The following is a 15,537-nucleotide window of genomic DNA, read 5'->3' on the forward strand; positions in this document are numbered from 1 at the left end:
CTAACTTTAAAGATAGGGTTTGTTACTTCCAGAGCTGACTCTTCCTTGTTCATTAAGAGCAATGCATATTTTAAACTTCTGCTTATGGTCTATGTGGATGATATTATCATTGCAGGAAGTGTTGAAGATGATGTAACTATTTTTGTGAAGTAAATAAATACTGAATTTTCTTTGAAAAACATAGGGCAGCCTGAGTTTTTCTTGGCTATGGAAACTCAGTATTGCTATACTGGTCTAACCCTTAATCAGAAAAGATATTTAGCTGAGTTATTGCTAAAGGCTAACATGTCTAATGTTCATCCAACCCCCACACTAATAGTGGTTACATCGAAACTACAAGCTAATGACGAACAGATGTTTGATGATGTCCATCTTTTTAGAAGCATTGTAGGTGGTCTTCAATATGTCACTTTGACTCGGCCTGACATTGTATTTGCTGTTAATAAGGTCAGTCAATACATGAACAACCCTTGTTTGGTTTATTGGAATGAAGTCAAACAGATTCTCCGGTATTTGTGTGGCACTATTGATTTTGAACTGTTCTATCAGCCATCAAAGTCACTTGCCCTCATCTGCTATGCAGATGTAGATTGGACTACTTCTGTGCAAGATAAGAGATCCATGACGGGGTTTTGTATTTACCTTAGAGGTAATCCTATAGCCAGGGCCGGTCCAATGAGTTTTAATACCCTGGGCGAGATAATAATTTTATACCCCTATCCGAATAAAAATTGTTGTTCACTACAAGGGTAGACTCAAAATAAACACTCAGCCATTACAAACCAAAATAGAAATCCATTCAGATAAGTCCACTGTAAGATGCAAACCTTATTGCAATTGCCATCAACCAAGTGTGGAGAAGATATTCCATGAGAGAGGTCATAAGTAGACAAAACATCTTTCAGCGTGCTACTTATGTTTTAGCTCATAAAAAAATTAGCTAAAAGCTACAAAAGACCCAGAAGAAAGCTTGACAAGTAATCCTATCAAGCCCTGCCAAGCGCAACCAACATGGAACAATCAAATTATCATTTAACAGGCAGTGAAATATGAATATAGGCAAGAACGCATATAAAAAGATCAAAACTTTTCAGCTTCTGATATAAAGAATGAAGCTTTATGAGGTTAATAAAACATTGGTGATATCTGGGAACTTCTCTTTAATGGCGGCTTTGATTCTCGATCCAATCGATTCGGGACCTGTGTAGTTCACAACGCATTCCCCGCCATCAATGGAAAATACTTCAACGCTCCCACCGTAATTCTTGATAGCCAGTCTCAGTATATCAAGATGACGATTCACTTCCTGTTTATTCGCGAATTCCAAACAAATTTCAATTTAGATGAATAATCTTTGTTTTGTTATTTTCGACGAATCTCAAGTTTGGTATAGAAAATTCACCTCAACGGTTGTTTCCTTCACTACATCGTCGTACACTTACCGGATTTCCTTAACTGCATCCCCAAATTTTTCTTTCAAAACCCTTTCGATCCCCATTTTCATGGTGGTTGTTGAGCTAGGGCAGCTCTCACATGCTCCTAAAACTCGATCAACTCTACATTAGCCAAAAGCACATGGATAATTAAATCATGAAACAAAGATAAAAAAGAGTGACCTAGGAGTTTGAGAGAGACGACGCTGTCTTCGACGGACAAAACGTCGACGTTTCCACCATCGAAGATCAAGTAAGGCCTCACATCCTCCAGAACCAGGTCCACGTTTTGAGCGGTGAGCTCGAACTGCTTCGACGAGTATAGCCCGGGAGACGAGCCGGTGGCCGCGTCTGGGCCGGGCTCGACGCTTTTACGGCCATTTTCAGTCAGATTCTTCTCGGAGGGACCCGTCTGCGTTGATTTAGGGATGAGTATAGAGGCACAACAATACCTGAAATTACCTTTGTGGCTATAGGGAACTTAGTAAATCTGATGCCCCTATATGTTGCTCTGGGCCGTCGCCCCTACATGCTGCTCTGGGCCGTCGCCAATCTGACACATATATTGGGCCGGCCCTGCCTATAGCTTTGTGTTCTAAGAAGCAAAATGTTGTTTCAAGATCAACCTCTGAAGCTGAATACATGAGTGTTGCTAATGTCATTTCTGAACTTGTTTGGATTGAACAATTTATTGATGAAATTGGAATTACTTTGGAAGGTAAGCCTGTTGTTTGGTGTGATAACACGTCGACAGTCTCTATGACGGCTAACCCTATTCATTATGCTTAAATAAAACATGTGGAAATAAATGTTCATTTTGGTCGAGAGAGGGTTCTTGCTGAAAAACTTCTGGTTAATTATGTGCCTTCAGCTGAGCAGCTTGCTGATATTCTCACAAAGCCAATACCTCCATCGCAGTTTCATAATGTGCGACAGCAGCATGGTGTTGTTTCTCTTTCAGCTTTGCAAGAAAAGAGAAAACCAGGAGAATGTTAGAGTACCTTAGTGTTAGAATACATAGTCTAGAGTCTGTGTATTTATTATGTAGGCCATTGGGCCGTTGTAACAGATTCATTGTAACTGCTTGTATCAGGCTTTAAATATGTGTAGTCTGATCTGTTTGATTAAGGGATCAATTTTATCAACTTTAGTAAAAATGAAATAATATTTCCTTAGTTTCTCTCTTCTGTGCAGACTTTCCCTTTTCTATTTTTCCTATTTCGTTTATGACCTAACGATCTTAATTTTCTTGTTCGATCCTTCATCAGAGTCTTCACCGGAGTCCTCATCTTCGATCTCCTGCATCTAATAATTTATTCAAGATATGTTTTAGACCTGAAATGATAGTTTTGAAGTGTGCATCACAAAAGAATGTATTTATTGTATGATGAACACTAAACCAAATTTATACATCAATGTAGAGAAAAACGTCCTTCGATGCAGTATTATCATCTTTCAACAAATCAAGTAAGAGAAAATCCTTCCGATTCGTTATCATCAATATCATTCAAACTACTATAACGTACACCATCAATGACATTGATGTATATCCACTATGTTTTATTTCACTTATTTTGAGCCAAATTTAAGATTATTATACACCTATACTATCCAATATACCATTTATTGTATATGAATTGATATTGTTTCGTGGTGCGATCGTACTTAAAATTTTCAAATTCTCTTATATTTTAGATTTTTTCTTTAGATTTTTTTATTGATTATCTAATTTCGTATCCCCGACATAATTTTCTACGTCCGTCGGTGACCACAACCAATTTGAACAACAATGTTATATGCACCGACGCCATCTTCTGAAATTTCATTGGCCTCGTTTATTGGTTGGATTGTTGATCAAACACCTTCGTTGTCATTATTTTTCACAGGTCATTCATTATTGTACGATTAGGACGTATCAATAAATGAATATGCTGATCAATGCATGGTGACATTGACAGTGTTGGTCAAAATGAGGGAGACAATGATAATGATGATCCTATTGAAAAATGTGTAATACATACAAATCTGATGCATGATCAACGTGTACTGCACTGCGAAACTCATTCATTTAGATATAATTAGTGATATTATATTTCTTAATCTTTATTGTATATGACAATATAATATTATATTTTGATTATGTTTAATATAGTTTAAGCACAAACTTTTGAACATATTAAAAATCCAGAGAATTCATGTTATGGTGGCCACACTTCCCTCCTTCAAAGAATTGTTATCACCAGGATTATTATGTAAAATAAAGGTGTGTTTTTTGAAAGATATAACTGAGTAGATGCATCTTTATTTTACATAATAGTGTTAGTGATATTTTGATAACTAATTAGGTTTAGATGTTAATTTAATAAATATTATTTGTTTGAAAGAAGCAACTAATTTTTATTCAAAATAGGAAATATATCAAATTACAATAAATATTTACAATCATAATCGTAAATTAAGCACATAATTAGAAAAATTTTCTACAATCATTTAAACAAAACTAGTAACTTAAGATCACATAAGGACCATACAAGGAAAGATTAAATCTAACCAAGAAACTTGAACAAAGATAGATACAAACAGATTTGATCGATCGGTAAATGAACCAAAAAAGGGATCAAACTATTGAAAGACCATCGACAAATCGTAAATCATACTCGAGCGACGTGAAAAACTATCCACGAACGCAAATCGGATATCCAAATTCAATCCAATGGTCCAAAGCAGGGAAGATCAATAATATTTTAGATAAACGCCATCTTAGTCAGTCGTGATGATGTCAAATCAACTCTTAGAAAAAAGATAAATGAAAATGGCCAAACAACCGAAAAACATTCAAAAAAACATAAGAAAATGTGTTATAAAGACATATGAAAACGTGTCATATAGACAGACTTATTTAAAATCAAAAAAAAAAATACATACACAATATAAAAAAGAAAAAATAATATTGGTGGTCAGCAACCATTAAAGCTAGTATTGTCGTCAATCAACGAAGACAAAAAAGAAAAGAGATAAGAGATACACCAATGGAAAAATCCTATTATGTGACTTTGTATAATAATTGAATCTTGGGTAATTTGTAGAAAAATCTAATTTAAACATTATAATTTGTATAAAAAGAATGCTGGGAACTCAATCATGTTTTGTCATTTCATAATACTTGTATTTAAGGATGTAGACATAATTTTATATTAGGAGATGAACTTATAAAATTTTAAAGATAAAAGTATATGATTATCAGAAAATACAAAAAAAAAACTTAAATTATACAAAAACTTAAAATTGTCGAGGGGGACAGCCCCAATCGTCACCTAGTTCCATCCCTGAACTGTATCATACCTGCAAAGTGAGTGTCGATATTTTCTTGCTTGCACAATTGAATTGAAAGGAGGCCTAGGCCATGGAACTAAGAGTTGACAACTTTGCAATAAGGAGGGCCCCAAACATCTCGAACAAGTGGCTGCTGGATCTCTACTGAAGCATCGATCATCGTATACAATTGTCCGAAAGTGCTAGTGGGACACCAATTCAGCCATTCCGTCGGCAACCATATTACTCTCACGACGAACCCATAGAAGCAGCTGCCCCACTTGAGCATCATCTGTTTGCACATGTAAATATCCAAAGCCAAAGGTCCATGCAACTTGCAACCCCCATATTTCAGCTTGCAGCGCATTGGTGACTCCTAAAATTTTACATAAGTCAACTAAACCAGTCACCTTCATCGTTGCTTTTGAATAGGAACCATGGGTCGCCCCCTTGGTTGGGATAAACTATGCTGGAACCCTTTCTCTAAGAAGTAAGCCACATCGGAGATACAAGGCTAATATCTTCATTTATGGTCTTGTTTTAGCACATCTAAAGCGGTGCTTGGAGATGCTAGAGTGACCAAGTTTGGAGACGGAAACCAAGTTTTTGGATATGCTAGGAACAAGGAGCAAGTTATTTAATCGTAAAGATCGAGTAGAAGTAACCAAGCTAGAGTGACCGACCTTAGATATTGATAAACTATTACCATTACCCACAAGGAGCTTACCCGTGCTAGTATACTCTTCACCAGCAACAACATTAGTCGCATCCAAGGTCACATGATGAGAAGCCCCGGAATCTACAAACCATTTCCCAGATGATCGAGAGCTCGCAGAACCTCCATGGCTAGATTGTTGTCCACATTCAGCCATCATAACAGAAACAGTACCATCCCAAGATCCTTGGTAAACACAACCACACCCATGAGTAGAAGCAACCGTGCACACGTTAGCAGACGGAGGATTGGTCGGTGCCAAGGCCTTGTGATTAGTAGACATCCCACAAAAAATCTGGTCAAACCTATACCAGCATCGATCCACTAAGTGGCCAACCTTTCCACACAATTGGCATTGAACCCGTGGTTTACCACGACCATGACCTCCCTGATACGAACCAGAGGAACCCAGATTCTGTTGACTAAGCACCGAAAGGTGCATATTAAATGCACCGAAAAAAATGAGTTGTTTTGTTGATTTTTTGGACAATGGCTAAATCATAATTTAGTCATTAAACTTTAGGATATTTACAAATTAGTCCTTAGTTTTCAACTATAAATACCCTAGCTCATTTAGCTTCAAAATCATCCCAAAGCATTCTAGCTTTCTTCCAATACTAGAGAGATTTTAGAGAGTTTCTTGAGAGTTGTTTTCTCCTTTTTATCTAGAGAGAATTATCATTGTTTTCTCCTTGGTAGATCGAGAGAGGTTGTAATTCCTATTTTCTCATAGTGAAATTCTTCTACCGTTGCCCATGGTTTTTACCCTAAATATTTTAGGGGTTTTCCACGTAAATTTTGTGTCTCTTTTATCTTCAATTTTATTTTCTCAAATTATCAGTTGCAATTTTGCTCTATCTGATAGCCGTCTTCCGCAACAATTGGTATCAGAGCTAGATTAGAGTGTATAATATCTACTTATTGTCTTTGTGGTTGCCACCAAAAGGTGGATCCTCCAACATAAGAAAGTAAGAAGGTATTACCCATTCTTTGAAGGTTCCAGAGAACTATTCACGATAGTGAAATAGTGGGAGCTATCCGTAATAGAAGCTATGACAACGAAATTTGATATTGAAAAATTCAATGGGAGAAATTTCTCACTGTGGAAATTGAAGATGAAGGCCATCCTGAGGAAAGACGGGTGTCTAGCGACTATCAATGAAAGGCCGGTGGATTTCGCAGATGACAACAAATGGAACGAGATGGACGGAAATGCTATGGCAAACTTTCATCTAGCATTAGCAGATGAAGTATTGTCAAGCATCGAGGAGAAGAAGACAGCTAAGGAGATATGGGATCATCTCACCAAATTGTACGAGGCCACATCGTTGCACAATAAAATTTTCCTTAAAAGGAAATTGTACACTCTCCGTATGCCAGAATCTACTTCAGTGACAGAGCACTTAAATACACTGAACACCTTATTTTCTCAGCTTACATCCTTAACCTGTAAAATAGGAGAATAAGAACGTGCTGAACTTCTACTTCAAAGTCTACCGGATTCGTATGATCAACTCATCATCAACTTGACAAACAATAATATCACCAGTCTAGTCTTCGATGACGTTGCAACTGCTGTTCTACAAGAAGAAAATCGGCGCAAGAACAAGGAAGACGGACAAGTAAATCTGCAACAAGCAGAGGCATTGACAACAATGAGAGGGAGATCAACAGAACGTGGCCAAAGCAGCAGTCACAAACATGGTAGATCGAAGTCGAGAAGCAAGAAGAATTTAAAGTGCTACCATTGTGGAAAGAAGGGTCACTTGAAGAAGGATGGTTGGAGTCTCAATAAAAACTCCAATCCACAAGGCAATACCGCAAACACTTCAGATGATGGAGATGCTCTATACTGTGAAGCGTCAACCACCGTGGAAGGAAGAAAACGATTTGCAGATATATGGCTCATTGATTCAGGAGCAACATATCACATGACCTCAAGAAGAGAATGGTTCCATCATTATGAACCTGTCTCAGGAGGATCTGTTTATAGTTGCAATGATCATGCCTTAGATATCGTTGGCGTGGGAACCATCAAATTGAAGATGTATGATGGAACAATTAAAGTTGTTCGAGATGTGCGGCACGTGAAAGGCCTGAAGAAAAATTTATTATCCTACGGATTGTTGGATAATAATGCAAGAAAGATTGAAACACAAAAAGGAATCATGAAAGTGTTCCGTGGAGCGCTTGTGGTGCTGAAAGGCGAAAAGATAGCTGCAAACTTGTACATGTTGAAGGGAGAGACTTTGCTAGAAGCAGAAGCCTCTGTTGCCTCATGTAGTTCAGATTCTGCAATGCTATGGCATAAGAAACTTGGACACATGTCAGAACAAGGAATGAAAGTCCTTGTGGAGCAAAAGCTACTTCCCAGCTTAACAAAGGTATCACTTCCTTTGTGTGAGCATTGTATAACAAGTAAGCAACACCGGTTGAAATTCAAAACATCAAATTCTAGAGGCAAAAGTGTTCTAGAATTGGTTCACTCTGACGTATGGCAAGCACCGGTCACATCCCTAGGCGGAGCAAAATACTTTGTCACATTTATTGATGACTACTCCAGGAGATGTTGGGTGTACTCTATTAAGAAGAAGTCAGATGTGTTTGCAACTTTCAAAAACTTCAAAGCGCGGGTGGAACTTGATTCTGGAAATAAGATCAAGTGTTTCAGAACAGATAATGGAGGAGAATACACAAGCGAAGAATTTGATGACTTTTGCAAGAGAGAAGGCATCAAAAGACAGTTCACAGTGGAGAACACTCCTCAACAAAATGGAGTGGCAGAGCGGATGAACAGAACCTTGTTAGAAAGAACACGAGCAATGTTGAGGGATGCAGGCCTAGAAAAATCATTCTGGGCAGAAGGAGTCAATACCACCTGTTATTTGGTGAATCGAGCTCCATCAACTGCAATAGAGCTGAAGACACCAATGGAGATGTGGACTGGTAAACCAACTGATTATTCAAACCTCCATGTATTTGGAAATATTGTGTACGTGATGTACAACTCCCAAGAAATCTCAAAGCTGGATCCAAAATCCAGGAAATGCAAATTCTTGGGGTATGCTGATGGAGTCAAGGGGTATCGCTTGTGGGATCCCACTGCCCGCAAAGTGACCATTAGCAGGGATGTTATCTTTGTAGAAGATAAGCTACAAAGAAAAGAAGACGATGATAGCGCTGAAAAGTCAGAGACTACACATATACATGTGGAAAAGGAGGTTGAACAAGGAGATTCTTCTGAAGCAGAACCAGCATATGATGAACAAGAACCAGAGAGTTCTGAAACTCCAACAACTCGTCAATCAGATCATGTGAGAAGACGTCCCAATTGGCACTCAGATTATGTTATAGAAGGTAATATTGCATACTGCCTTTTAACAGAGGATGGTGAGCCATCAACATACCAAGAGGAAATAAACAACTCTCACTATGGATGATGGCGATGCAAGAGGAAATCGAAGCCCTTCATAAAAATAATACATGGGACCTTGTGCCACTACCACAAGGAAGGAATCCAATTGGTAATAAATGGGTCTTCAAAATCAAGCGAAATGGTGACGATCAAGTTGAGAGGTATCGTGCAAGATTGGTGGTCAAAGGATATGCTCAAAAAGAAGGTATTGATTTCAATGAAATATTTTCTCCTGTGGTTCGACTAACAATAGTTCGAGTAATTCTGGCAATGTGTGCTACATTGAACTTACATCTAGAGCAACTAGATGTTAAAACAGCTTTTCTTCATGGAAATCTTGAAGAAGAGATTTACATGCTCCAGCCTGAAGGATTTGAAGAAAAAGAAAAGAAGAACTTGGTTTGCAGGTTGAACAAATCTCTGTACGGTCTAAAGCAGGCGCCGAGGTGTTGGTATAAGAGATTTGATTCCTTCATTATGTGCCTTGGATACAACAGACTTAATGCAGACCCTTGTGCTTATTTTAAGAGGTCTGGTGATAACGATTTTGTTATATTGTTGTTGTATGTGGATGACATGTTGGTTGCAGGACCCAACAAAGATCATATTGAAGAATTGAAGGCACAACTGGCTAGGGAATTTGAAATGAAGGACTTGGGATCAGCAAACAAGATTCTAGGGATACAAATTCACCGAGACAGAAGTAATAGGAAGATTTGGCTTTCACAAAAGAATTACTTGAAGAAGATCTTGTCACGATTCAGCATGCAAGATTGTAAGCCAATTTCTACCCCTCTTCCTATTAACTTCAAATTATCCTCCAATATGAGTCCTAGCAGTGAAGAAGAGAGGATGGAGATGTCTCGAGTACCGTATGCATCAGCAGTGGGAAGTTTAATGTTCGCTATGATATGCACAAGACCAGACATTACACAAGCAGTGGGAGTGGTTAGTCGGTACATGGCGAATCCAGGCAAAGAGCATTGGAATACAATGAAGAGGATCCTGAGATACATCAAAGGGACCTCAAATGTTGCATTATGTTACGGAGGATCAAACTTACTAATCAATGGTTATGTAGATTCTGACTATGCAGGGGATTTGGATAAAAGTAAATCTACTACATGATATGTGTTTAAAATTGCTGGTGGAGCTGTATGTTGGGTTTCAAAATTGCAGTCAGTCGTGGCTACGTCCACAACAGAGGTAGAATATGTAGCAGCTACACAAGCCAGTAAAGAAGCAATTTGGTTGAAGATGCTATTGGAGGAGCTTGGGCACAATCAAGAGTATGTTTCTCTATTTTGTGACAGTCAAAGCGCCTTACATCTAGCAATGAATCCAGCATTTCATTCAAGGACAAAGCATATACGAGTTCAATACCATTTCATTCGTGAAAAGGTGGAAGAAGGGACGGTAGATATGCAGAAGATTCATACCAAAGACAACATAGCAGATTTCATGACGAAAGCGATCAATACCGATAAATTTACTTGGTGTCGATCCTCTTGTGTCCTGTCAGAGACGTAAGCAACATGATGGTACAAGGTAGAAAGAATGGTGTGAAAATATGATTGTTCCAATCAAATCTTCAAGTGGGAGATTGTTGACTAAGCACCGAAAGGTGCATATTAAATGCACCGAAAAAAATGAGCTGTTTTGTTGATTTTTTGGACAATGGCTAAATCATAATTTAGTCATTAAACTTTAGGATATTTACAAATTAGTCCTTAGTTTTCAACTATAAATACCCTAGCTCATTTAGCTTCAAAATCATCCCAAAGCATTCTAGCTTTCTTCTAATACTAGAGAGATTTTAGAGAGTTTCTTGAGAGTTGTTTTCTCCTTTTTATCTAGAGAGAATTATCATTGTTTTCTCCTTGGTAGATCGAGAGAGGTTGTAATTCCTATTTTCTCATAGTGAAATTCTTCTACCGTTGCCCGTGGTTTTTACCCTAAATATTTTAGGGGTTTTCCACGTAAATTTTGTGTCTCTTTTATCTTCAATTTTATTTTCTCAAATTATCAGTTGCAATTTTGCTCTATCTGATAGCCGTCTTCCGCAACAGATTCTGCCCAGGTATTTTGACCAACCCCGACCCTGAAGAATCATTCACCGTCAATTTTGCCATATTAGCACTAATAGAGAAACTGTCAGCTTCCTCAAAACCACGCTGTTGAACCTCTGCATCAACTAGAACAGAAATTACTCCATCTAAAATGAACGGCTCCCTGCTGGCAGTGATGACGACAATAAACGGGAGATATTCAGACGGTAACCCATTCAAGATCGTCGCCACTTGTTCATACTCGGACACCGGACTTCCACAAGCCGCAAGAGCATCACACAACTCTTTAACCTGAGAAATAAAGTTACGCATACTCAGCTCCCCTTTTTTTATATCTTTCAACCGATAATGCAAGTTCATTATCGTTGTCGTAGAATTGCTTGCAAAGAACTTGGTAACGGTGGACCAAACTTGCGCAGCGGTGTCAGGACCAACCATGTGCGGTAGAATCGAAGGTGACATCGTAGATAACAGCCAAGAGGCAAGCGCACTGTCCTGGGCAACAAATATTTCATAAGCTTCATTCTCAACAACAGTTCCATCTTCTAACGCCACCGTCGTCGACGGAGGAGTGACCGCACCGATAAGAAACTTCTCAAGTGTATGGCTCCTCACATCTAGAAGCACTTGCTGCTTCTATAACAAGAAGTTACGATCATCCAAGACCACACTGAGTCTTTTGTTGGTGAACGCCTTTTGAAAACCCGCCGATGAAGCTTCCTGATCACCCATGGCATGAGGAAGAGAAGACGAGAAAAGCCAACAAAGAATTAGCTACAGAAACGAAACCCACCAGACCTCAAGGCTACTGACACCATATTAAAATTTTGATTTAACAAATGCCTCATTTTCTTTATTTCCCAAATACCACATATATACTGATTTTTTTTTTACAATCCCTACTAGAACATTCCTATACAGTTATACTAGATTTGTCTTGCTGGTACATTCTCTCTAACAACCAAATAACAACTTATTTGCTAATCATTGCTATTCACGTAATAGCTAACACCGACTGACTGAAAGGACTACCTTCTGCTACTCATCGTTATTATTTCCACTTCCATCTCCCCCAACCTGCAAACCTCAGCTGATGTCAGTCATGTCATTGCCTCCACCTTTGCCTTTTCTTTTTATTCCCATTCCCTTCTCTCTTTATCCCTTCATTACAAAATCCCAATCATTCGATCAATTTACAATGATTCAAGCGGAGTTTCGATTACACCCTGAATCCATAGTTTTGACAAATTTTACATCCTACATTATTGGCAGTGGATAGGGGAAAAAGAAGGTGCACTTTTAAGCAGACGCTTTGCCCCTGATTCAAATAGCAAGAGAGGGGGTGCGGAAGTGATGGTAAAGTTTGATTGTTTGAATAATCGTTTCATATGATTATTTTTATGAAATAGTATTTAATATTAAAATTTTAAAATTTAGAGTTTGGATTTTAATATTATAATTTATAAAGAGAATAGGGGACCCATACCTTGGATTGATGGACACAAAGAATCCCTTGGATTGAGGGTCCTTTTTATTTTTCTTTATCGTTCATAAGCCACAATATAAAAAGAAGAGAAAAAAAGGACGTAATGTGCATGTGATCCAACAGCCTTTTGTGTTCCCTCTTCTAATCCCAAAACTATATATACATGTATGATTAATGACCTTTTGACTTCAAATTTTTATTTTATCAAATTAAATTAATTAACAAAATATCAATCAAGACTTAATTTAACAAAAAAAAACTTTATTTTATTATAATATGCGTTGGATTCACCTGGAGTGAACTTTTATAAATTTAAGATTTGCAATTTGTTTTACAACCTTTGGCCTTCAATATTAATTAAAAGCTAAAATAAAGAATGAATTTTAGTAGCGAGATTCAAACACAAAACACATCACAATTAAGATTATATATTTATTTTTTATTAGTCTAGATGAATTAGTATTTATTTAAAATATTTTTAATCACTTGACAATAAAATGTTCAAATATCCTTACAGACATCATACTCAAATAAAACAACCTTTAAAAATAATAATTATCATTTAACCATTGAAATCGCTTTGTTATTGCCACAGCTAACATCATTTGAATGAGAAATGAAGTAATTTCATGATCTTGGTAAGAATATATTTTGTCCTTTGTACATGCCCAAGTTTCACATGAGTGCACTGAGTGGATAGCTTTTTCAATAACAAAGGAATGAGGGTAAGCAATATCTCCTCCTCTTCTTCTCTCCTTTTTAATAACGTTAATCCATAAAATGTGTTTTTAAAATTAACTTTTTTTATAAGAATCAAATTAATTTAGTGGTTAAAAGAATTGATATTGTTCTTTAAGGTGACGTGTTTGAACATCAGTGATGGCAAAGATAATTGAGTATTTATTACCAAATGATTGAGAGTACTTAGAACAAATATTATTTTGTAATCACTTAATCTTAATAAAAAAACAACTTTTGCCATATAAAATATTATATATATAATTTCACTTTATATATATATATACACACATAAATATCTTATTTATTATTATTCTTATTCTTATTATTATTATTATTGAAGCTACTTGTTAGGCAAGTTCTTATTTTGCGGAAAAAATGGAGACCATGATGGACCACAAACATTCATCACATAAGAAAAATGGCAATATTGACAAGAAAACGGGAAGAAGAGAATTCAGTTGATGAAACAAAATCATGCATTGTATATGATATTTTACGCTGCTAACGCTACTGAAACAAAAATATTATTTATACCCATCCATATTAATGATTTATCACTTCATGCCTATTGGCATTGTTCATTTAATACAAATAAAATAAGGAAAAATTAAATATTTGATTGAAATTCATTTTGATCGTGTTCAAGTTGACTCGAGTTATCTTTGTTAGTTTTGAAAGTACATTTTTATACTAATATTTGTATTTATTATTGTTAAATTTAAAAAAGAAGGTAATCTAAGTTAGCTTGGACTTAATTTAAAATAAAATTTACATTATCCAAATTTGATCCAAATCGATCCAAGCCTATACAATTAAACCAATTATTCAAGTTTAAAAAAATCTAGTTCTATGTGTTCACACTATAATATAAACAATAATTTTTTTTAAATAGTTTGAGATTATTATAAAATAATATATATTTAGACTTTTGATTCTTCCACGGGAAAGCAGAAAAAAGAAGAGCAAGAACATTAGAGCTTGTCGTCGTTGTTGTCGTAGACAATACTGATTTTGATTCTTTCTGTTTTTCTTCACTTTACAAATAAGAAAAAAAGGAAAAAAGAAGAAGAAAGAGAGATAGAAGAACCAAAGTTTTAATTTATGTTTTCTGTTTGCCTTAATCAAACGAAAATCGACTTCCTCCTAAAGAAAAATGGGAAAAAGAACTTATTAAAAAGTTTTCATTTCCTTTTCATCACAATTCAAAAACAGCCCCTTTTGCTTCATTGTCCACGAACTGCTGGTTTCCACAAACGAGATAGGGACCCAACATAATCATCCCAGGCTTCACTTTCAATTGATTAAATGATAATGTTAATAAAAAAGGAGGTAATTAATCTACCATAATTTCTATTTAAACATCGAACTAATTATTTACCAGAAATGTTTATGTTACATGAAGAAGAAGAAGAAGAAGAAAAAGAGTGACGACTGGTGAGTTGTAGTAGGTAGGTATAAAAGGAAAGGAACAAACCGGGAATCACGAGAATGGCAACAAAAATCACTGTCCATATGAGATTCCAGGGAAATTATATGTCATTACAGAATCTATATATATTCTGTGAATGTTTTTCTCAACATGGTCATGTTTTACTCCAAAAGCAATACTTTTAAAATTCCATTGAAAAAGAAAAAAGCATATTAAAAAACCAAGAACGAAAGGGAAAAGCTATGATATTTGATTATTACACGTCAACTTTTTGGTCCAATAATTAAATCACGTGAGCCAAGAAGAAACTAATGAAGCCAAAGGGGATGTCTATAATTCTCCTTTTAAGTTTGGAATCTCAGAAAAGAAGAGAAGAAGGCAAAAGAGAAAAATGGAAGAAGAAGAAGACAACAGGCTTTAAATCCCATCAAACATCTCCATTTATCCCTTTTCCTTATATCTGCTACATTTTAATACAAAAATACAAAACTTATTGGATTCGAAAATGGCTAGGGTTTGTTTGGTTTCCTACGTTAAACAACAAAAGCGATTTAAATTGCGTTGCAGTCTATTTTTGGTTACGTTGAATTTATCATAATTGTGGAAATAGTATATACTATCTGGGTCATATAATAAAGATTTCGAACGGCATCTGTAACCTTATATAATAGTCACTATTATGATATCAGACCACTATTTAAATACCTGATTTCATTATAAATTGCCGGCTGCACCCATCCATGGCCATGTCAGTGCCTGGTTTTAAATGGGTGTGCGAGCTGAGGGAATCATTGTCAGACAAGGGAGAGATATAGTCACGGGTTTGTCTTGAAATGCCCTTATTATTTCACCCTAATATACACACATATATTCATGTCTCTCTCTCTGTCTTTTTTTTAAGGCATAGTTTCCAACAGCTTCTTGCTTTGATCCTTCA

At 36.3% G+C, this 15,537-nt stretch overlaps 1 pseudogene; it reads right to left on the minus strand.

The window, feature by feature from the left end:
• Positions 1-1,066: 1,066 nt before the first annotated feature.
• Positions 1,067-2,077, minus strand: LOC120126448 (annotated as a pseudogene).
• Between the last annotated feature and the right edge of the window lie 13,460 nt (positions 2,078-15,537).

This window comes from Hibiscus syriacus, unplaced genomic scaffold (genome assembly GCF_006381635.1).
Source record: "Hibiscus syriacus cultivar Baekdansim isolate YM2019G1 unplaced genomic scaffold, ASM638163v2 tig00110458_pilon, whole genome shotgun sequence".
NCBI lineage: Eukaryota > Viridiplantae > Streptophyta > Magnoliopsida > Malvales > Malvaceae > Hibiscus > Hibiscus syriacus.